Source organism: Lepisma saccharinum, unplaced genomic scaffold (genome assembly GCF_977018435.1).
Source record: "Lepisma saccharinum unplaced genomic scaffold, izLepSacc3.1 HAP1_SCAFFOLD_443, whole genome shotgun sequence".
Taxonomy (NCBI): Eukaryota; Metazoa; Arthropoda; class Insecta; order Zygentoma; family Lepismatidae; genus Lepisma; species Lepisma saccharinum.
In genome coordinates this window covers 219,143-228,600 of record NW_028143140.1, presented here as the reverse complement: position 1 = coordinate 228,600, position 9,458 = coordinate 219,143, and positions in this window count along the sequence as shown.

Here is a 9,458-nt window from a genome sequence, read left to right as displayed (position 1 = left end):
AATACATTTAGAATACTGAAAGTAAATTTAGAGAAACTGGTAACAGTTTAGTATATCGGAGACACATTTCTTCAATTTTACAGAAGAAACTACTTACGGAAATAAGTTTTTCCAAGGTTTACAATGTTCGTCAAGGTATTTTCTTTCATCGTGGAATATATTTGAGCAAGAAATCATGTATTTTTTAAGAGAAATATCTCACCGACGCACAATTGCCATTGCTTTCATTTGCTTGCCCTACGACAACCGGATGCTGCGTACGTTTGATAACGTAAGCCCCTGTCAGTGTTTCCAATCCCTTTTTTTTAAATATGCTTGCCTAACCTAACCAAACCTAACCTTATAGGAAATGGTTCGTGGGGCTATCCGTCAGCTACCCGTGCATAATGTACAATTTGCACAAGTGACAAACATGACAGTAGGTATTTTTGGTGAAGAAGGTTGGAAACACTGTATACCCACTACGGTAGTCAACCTCAGCCCGCCATATTGTGTGTTACGAAAGCGAAGAAATGAATCAAAACAAGTACTCTGTATGTGAAAATATTTTTTTTTTCGTGTAAAAAGCATAATGGCACCTTGAACTATGTACCGCAATACACAATTGTTAAGTACGAACCATTCGAAACAAAATATTAGATTTAAATGTGTCTCCGATATACTAAACTCTTACCGAGAAACTAATTTGTACATTTTAAATATGAAGAATGCATTAATTCATGAGGAATTGTTGTGAAAAGTAGCTTGTGCAGGCTACTCTGCCACAAATCACTGATGTATGAAAAATGTTCTATATTTGTGTAGCACATCAAGGAACATGTGGAAATGTTAAAGTATCCAAACCCACTTAAAATGTAAACTTAGTAATACTGTATGTGTATGCACATAGGAGTATAATTATAACGCTAAGGGCACCAACCCTAACCTACTGATGTAAGCCTACAGAAACATGTTGAAAAATCGATCTGCACATAAAAACGAGTTAAATAATAATGAAACATGTTCAACATGTGCTTATAGTGATGTACGGAATTCGATTCAAGTAGAAAATAATGTGTATCATTATAACAATGGAATTGGAAAATTGGAAAAGCACAGTAACAATAATGAAAATCATTCTTAAATACAGGTGGAGATTCAAAGCACGTAATACAAGCTTTCACAGTAGAATAACAAAATTAGGCTAAAAATGAAGAAAAGTGGCTTAAAATAGAAAAGAAGCAAAATACAGACACACATAAGCACAAGTTGTATTTTTTTGTGGTTACTTTCTGCTCGGAGTATTTTTGTGTCGAGCAATAATAGAAATGAGGTCTGTGAGTAACACAACATCCAGACCTGATTAACTTTTGTGTACCAAACTAAACTTTTTCACCACTAGGCACCGTTTTATTCGATTGTGCGTCTTCGCACAATGTCACATGTTCGCAACAATTTAAATTAGATTAGATCGAAGACATCCTTGCTTATGAATGGTGCATACGGTTTTAATAAACTCATAACTGTGATTTCCATTCAACAAATACAATAATTATTTTTATATTAAAAATAGAATGGATACTTGCCTTTACGCAGCAACAGAACTTCACTTATTCTTCATATCTTTGTCAACCATGGAAGAGTTTTACTGCTATTTCCAGATGGCACAGCACGGTCATTAATTGTATGCGATGTCACCCACATTTTACACTTAACACATCCGTGCATTAAGATCATACGTGAAAAAGAGTATCGATACATCTCATTCTGTATTTCATTGCAGACGAAACAAAATTGTCCGCGATCAGCTGTGCATGACCGGGATGGAAAAAGTCGCAACGCCATTGGCTGATGATACAGTAGCCTCTCTTGCCAGCCAACATTTCACTCGCATGCAACTCGAGACCCCGAATCCGTTAGCTGCTCAACTCGTTTAGTTTCAATAATTCGCTTTTCGGCTGGCGACCGACTTGGCTACCGAACGAGAAAACTCACTCGTGAGCTAGGTGTTGACTTTCAATAATAAGCTCCCCGGTTAGGTTAGGTTAGGTTAGGTTAGGTTAGGGTGGGTTAGGTTAGGTTAGGGTAGGTTAGGTTAGGTTAGGTTAGGTTAGGGTAGGTTAGGTTAGGTTAGGTTAGGTTAGGGTGTTGGCAGCTGTCGGTTGTTTAACTCTTCCCTCTCTCTCTCTCTCCTCTCTCTCTCTCCTCTCTCTTTTTTGTAAAAGGCTATGGCAAAAGTACCAGTAGGTTGGCAACTTTGCTTTATGCACTGTAAGGCAAGCCTCTAGCAAGGTTTCCAGCTCCTTGCTTTATGCACTGTAACGCAAGTCTCAAGCAAGGTTGCCAGCTCCTTGCTTTAGGCTAGGTTAGACCCAAAAAAAAAACCTTGGTGATTTTTTCGAGTAAAATATTGGCAACACTGCAAGAAAATAAGGCTCATGCCTTACAAAAACAAACCATTAAGGCAAACCTCAAGCAAGGTTGCCAGCTCCTTGCTTTAGGCTACGTTAGACCCAAAAAAAACCTTGGTGATTTTTTCGAGTAAGCAGCTGGCAACACTGCGAGAAAATGAGGCTCATGCCTTACGAGAGAAATCCATTAAGGCGAGCCTCACCGAGCCTCATTTTCGGTTCCAGAACCGGCTTAATTGGACTACTTACCAGGTAACCAAAAGGGTTTTTACGAAGCTGTTACACATGCACGGGATGGACAATCAATCCACTCGACAACACGAGATTCAAACTGTGTGTTGCGAACTGGACGCAGACAGTTCACGAATATTTCTCTGATTCGAGCCTGAACACCACTCGTGTGTCTTGTCCTCCCATGTTTGCAGCTCTTTTAAAAGCCGAAACTCACCAATTGTTCATATTCAGGCCTAAGCACTCGCAAGAGTTCAAAATTGTCTGTCACAGCTTCCGCAGTCTTGTCATATCTCGGCACGAAACAAAGGAAGTTTTCCATAGAATACAGGTGGATCGCGAAACAATTATTGCACAGTGAAAACCCTTCCGTTCCCAACACATCTAATGTTTCTTCTCCCAATATGATCAAATGCTTACTCATTTAGGTATCTCCAGGGACGTGCCCAAGGGAGGGTTGGTGGGGTCATAACCCCATTTGACACAGTCCTTAAAAAAGAACGTCAAAAACAGGAAAATATGGCAAAATGAGGACTGACCACCAAAAATAGTATGCGTAACCCCTCTCCCTGCCGAAAATCGTTGGCACGCCACTCTTTATCTCGGACACATTTTTAAAAATCAACTCACCAGAAGTTTTTATAATTTCGTATTACAGACTGAAGTAAAGCACCTTTAACACGATCAAATGAATCATGAACAAGTCCTTGAATTGAACGCTTAAAAGAAAATGATGTCAGAGACAACGCCATTTTTCTCATTGGATTCAAGGTTCGGTCAAAGAATTTCTATTTAGGAATGGTTCTAATTAACGCGTATTTATATCCTCAGTATATTCTAGAACGTTGCGCAGATAAACGATTTATAAATATTGCCAGTAGTTCGACTCCACTTATTCAAAAACATTCCCTCTCGCGCCTTCCAGAGATTAAAAATTACAACGAATCACTCTACGTGTGGCGATACCTTTGCTGTGCAGCTTCCAAATGCTGACAAGTCTCTACATAGTGCTCAAGTTTGCTGCGATAATACTGAAAGCTCAAGAAAAGTTTACGTGCAATATTATCAACAACAGGGTCATAGAACATTCTCCGTCTTGCCTTGATAAGTATTTCTCCCCTTAAATTATCGTCACATTATTCAAAAAGCAAAAATCCTAATTTTATCTAATGTAAACAGAAATATTTCCTGAAGGTGGGTGTGTGGTGTGGGGGCTTGAGCTATTAACAATAACAGAGTTATAGAACATTCTTCGTCTTGCCTCGATAATTGTATCTCCTTAAATTATCATCACATTATTCAAGAAGACAAGAACCTAATTTTATCAAGCGTAAACTGAAAAATTTCCTTTCCTAGTGAGGGGGGCTCGAGCTACCTGATTCCCACCTTGGATACGTGCTAGGGTTATAGAACATTCTCCGTCTTTTCTTGATAATTATTTCTCTCAAATTATCATCACATTATTCAAGAAGCCAAAATCCTAATTTTATTTAATGTAAACAGAAAAATTTCCTGAAGGTGGGGGGGGGGGCTCGAGCCCCCTGATTCCCACCTTGGATAAGCGCTATTAATAATTAGAGGGTTATTCTCCGTCTTTTCTCGATAATTATTTCTCTCAAATTATCATCACATTATTCAAGAAGCCTAAATCCTAATTTTATGTAGTGTAAACAGAAAAAAACCCTAAAGGGGGGTCTCGAGCCCTCTGATTTCCACCTTGGACACGCACTATTAACAATAACAAGGATACAGAACATTCTCCGTATTGCCTCGATAATTATTTCTCTCCTTAAATTATCGTCACATTATCTTATTTCACACCACAAGAAACCAAAAACCTCATTTTATCTAGTGTAAACCGAAAACTTTCGGGGGGGCTCGAGCCCCCTAAGCCCCCTCCTTGGATACATACCTGTCAGTGGAATTTAGCAACATGTATTCTCGCGCTTCATCATCATCCTGGGCGAATTCCATAGGTAAAGGTAATGTAATTTGTCCCTTGCATATAGCACCGTGCCATGAAGGCACACGTAGTGGTGTGGTGGGCCCCAAAGATTCTCGATCTCGAACTATTTTGCAGGTGATGTGATCAGCACCATGCTCCGGCAGCCTTCATCCCCCAGGGTTGCTCTCGGGTACCCATTGCTATGAGGCTGGGTGCGGAGACAAGGCTGGATAAATTCCAACCACTTCCGGGAATCGAACCCGGATATCCCACGAAGTTGTCAGACTAGACCAGCGCGGCTCCTTGAATGAGTTTCATATTTCGATTATTTCAAGAAATTTAATATATTTGCTTGTTTTTATGGATTTTCTTCACACTTAAAATGTCTCACTTATCATATACAAATAACCATTGACTAGACAATTATTTTGTAACAAAGAAACAAAAGAAATGTAATTTTGTTCTATATCTTTCATAAATAGCAGCTGCATTAGTAGTAATTAAACTAATTAATTAATTATAAGAATTATTAATTAATTTATTATTATTAATTAATTAATTAATTAAAGTATAATAAAACAATGGTAATGTGAATTTGTAGAAAGTTTTTGAAATAACACCCCCCTTGATTAAATCCTGCGTACGCTACTGACATAAATATAGTATTTATGAAAGCAATAGAAGGAAATTACTTTCTAGTCATTCGATTTTAATCAAATTCTGGGAGCATTTTCTTGTTTCTTTTACGAAATAACTGTCTGGTCAACGAGGTGAGACATTTTAAGTGTGAAGAAAATCCATAAAAACAAGAAAATATATTAAAATAAATTGAAATAATCAAAGTATGGAGCTCATCCAAGAAGCCGCGGTGGAGGGCGTCTCACAACCATGCGGGAGATCCAGGTTCGATTCCCGGAATTGGTTGGATTATTTCCGGCTTTTTTCCCGCATAAATGTCCCCGATAATTCACATCTGGATTGTCTCGCTTTTCTTACCAACAAAACATTTTACAATAGTTAAGCTTATTGTCGTTTGAATAATTGTCTAGTCAACAAGGTGAGACATTTTAAAGAGAGACATTCAAACGTGCTGCGGTATTCTTGTCCGCCTAGCCTTTGTCTATACATTAGGCGCTTACAACGAACCAAGAACTTTATTTTACTTAATTCTCATTGTTCACACACAAAAATTACATGTTCATTGAACACTGGCGTACGTAGAGGGGTGACTGATGGGGTTACAGATCCTACCGAAACTTTAAGAAAATCAGAATTTTCAAATAAAAATCCGTTAAGAACTTTAAAAAATAAAAATGTGTAAATGCGAAACCTCTTTTAAAGTGAATCCCGATTACCATTTTTGTCTTTGAATACAATTTTAATAGACTGAAAAGCTCCAAAAATACGAAATATTTTATTATGCATCGTGCCCTCCAAAACGAAGCCATGTGATATCCACATTTACTATTCCAGCCCCTCAAAAAAAAAAAAAAAAATCTGCGTACGCCGGTGTATTGAACATTGTTGCAATTGCAACTGAGATACAAAACAACTTTTCTCTCTTTTAAATCATAGTTGCCCTCATATCTTATTTTTAAGAATTCGTGTTAAATTTCAAGGCATTCACTCTGAAAGACGCGTGTGTTTGGAATGCTGTGCTTTTCTCCGTGCTGCATGGATATAATAATTCAAATTATTATCATTATTAGTAGTAGTAGTAGTAGTAGTAGTGGTGGTGGTAATAGTAGTAGTAATAGTAATAGTATTCTCCCAGATCTTTGACTGTGATAAATTGGCCATTTAATTTTTTCCACAGCATTTTTCATAACATTTCACAAGCTCAAGGGGGGGTTAAACTCCGTAACCCCCCCTTGCATACGCCACTGGTTCAAACACAAATACTTTCCCTTTTTGCATAATTTACGAGGATAATAACGTATTTGATACTACTACTACTATTAATAATAATGCCACTATTATTATTATTATTAATATTATTATTATTGGCACGTTCATCCTGGTACTTGCCCCCACCCAGACAAAAATTCGTGGTTGTGCCTCTGGTCAGCACGTCAGATCCTCAGCCATTATAGGAGATTTCCGAGACCGGATTACGACTCACTCATAGCTCCCCAATTTTCTCACGATGGTGGGTTGCCACCCATCCTATACACAAGACGAAAACCCAGACTGAATCCAGGTAGACTCGAACCCATGCCATCCCGCAGTCAGACCCGTAGCCAGAATAGATCTCCAGGGGGGCTCACGGGTCATCAGGGGGGCTTTGTAAATCAAGTCCATTTTTAAAAAGTTTAACCGTGTTAAATGAAGGTAAATTAGGTGTGGGGGGAGGGGGTCATTAAGTTAGAAATATCACACAAATACTACATTTTTATATATCTTTTAAAATATCGCTTGAAGTGTTAATTGGCTGCTACTAAAATCATCCCTTACTACACACTCCATACTACGTTCGATGATACAGATATTTTTATCACCCAAGAAAAGATGGACAATATTCAATCATAGTGCCTAGCGTACATTCCACTCTCCGGCTTAAACAATAAAACTCCCCTTCGTTTCCAAAACTTGAGAGATGTTCACTTTTGACGCAGATGCGGAGGAAATTTGCATAATGACACCGAAGTAGCAGACGCCCCGCAACACCCGGAATGCAAGGGGTTCCGAGCTGTAGGGGCCCCGCTATGTTCTCTTCCTGTGATCCTGAAATTTTATATAATCCCAGAAATTCAGCAGTTACTGTTGCTAATTTTAAAAATGGATTTACGAAACAGAATGTTGGTTCCCAGTAACATATATGAGGACGTCTGCGATTAAAAGCAGTGGTGTGTTGTCTCAGCCATAGGGGCTCACACAACTTGACATTATGGGTCTCCTCCGAAATTCAGAATTAAGTTACTTGCTCATAGATGGCAATCGATAGGAAGCTTCCCTCATCTCATACCTTTATACCTACTAGGTTTTTGTAATAGTAGTGTAGTGTGCCAATCGTCTACAGTTACGAATCCAGTAGAAAGGTTCAGTTGCTCTACCAGTCGATGCCTCATTGTTACACAATACCTAAACAAACAAACTTGATAATTTATGACCTTTTTTATTACCAGTAATATTACGTGATATTTAATATGTAACTTCCCCTAAAATATTTTCAAGGGGGCCCCCAAGCCTCAGTATTAGATTGGAATAAGATCTGAGATATTTCCCACTTCAAGGGGCCCAAAAACTCAGGATATTGAGTCCAGAGGAAATTTTTCCTTTGCCCTTAGGTCCAGTAGCCCCAATTCTGCCACGCAGGGTATACAATGCTCCAATCTGCATTTTATTGAGTGACACATTTTCAGTGTATATAGTCCAGTTGCTGCTTCATTTTCTATCTCTCAAGACTTGAGTCCACCTCTATTTCTTTGCAGCAGATTGTAATTTACCCTTTGATATTCGGTCACCATTGAGAATGTAGAAGTCCAGTTCAACCCCCATAACTGAAATGATAAGTATATAACTCACTATTAGTATTAGAAGCGTAATGTGAGCGACTCTTACGTTGAATCTTGGCCTGGCATAGCCAGAGGATGGCTTTGTGTGCTGAAGGTGCAACCACCTCTAAGTCCAAAAAAAGGAGTGTTTACTATCCTTTAAACAATTTCCCCAAACAGTGTTTTTTAAATATATGTCTATTATATGTAACCTACATAAAAAAAACGTTTCAAACAAAAAATACAAAGGATCACATATAAAGAAGCTCCCCTGTGAAGAAACTTTCTAAAATCTAGGGAAGAAAATTTGCTTACAAATTTATCCTTCACCAAAGTTGTGAGCAAAATAATATCTGCTGTCTACATTTTCACTCTTCACTGCAAACAAATTACACAAAATAGTTTTACCTAATGTCAAGGGGGCTGACCTCAGTGCCAGGGGGGCTGACCTCAGTGCCAGGGGGGCTGACCTCAGTGCCAGGGGGCTGAGCTCCCCCTGGCCCCTGCCTGGCTACGAGCCTGCCCGCAGTCGGAGCCCAAAACACAGCTTCTTAGACCGCACAGCTATGATAGACAATACTACTACTACTAATTATTATTATTCAAGTTTTATCATTGGGCTGAACTTCGATAAAAATTTCTGGAAATGCCAAACCAATGGATCTCAATACTTAAACCACCTCCCAGACAAAAATTTGTGGTTGCGTCTCTGACTCCTTGTATTGTATCCCCCTACCCTTCATATATCTATACATATATACAGCGTGTCTTAAAAGTCCTGCAGGATTCTAAAAATCTAAACATAATGTTAATTTTCTTAATGGTTTGATAGAGAAAATTCTGACATTGAAGTTATGCCATAATTATATTTGGAATGCATTTATCGTGCATTTTCTGGTTTTCAAAAATATAGTTTGTGTTCTTGTTTTCCATTATTAGCTAATGTCAAATTGAACGTTTTGAAAAAATGTATCAAAAGTCCTGCAGGATTCTAAAAATCTAAACATAATGTTGTTATTTTTCTTAATGGTTTGATAGAGAAAATTATGACATTAGCCCCCCCCCCCTTTCCCCCAAGTGATCAACCTAGCTACATCCCTGGGAAATTGACATTTTATTGTTAAATTCAAAACAAGTTTGTTTGTTTTGCGATGAAAGCTAAAACTACTGTGGGATTTGGGGTAGCTCTTACAAGTTAGGAAGCTGAAAGTCGATCTGGAAATGGGGCTACAGCTCCCTAGAAATTTTGAGAAAACTAAATTTTCAAATTAAGGCAGTAAAGAACTCAGATAAAACCAAAGTGGTAACTGCAACCCCCCTCCCCCATACATAATACACATATACATATTAAAAAGGTAATAACAGAATTTGGGGAACTTTGTGATTCATATTATTACA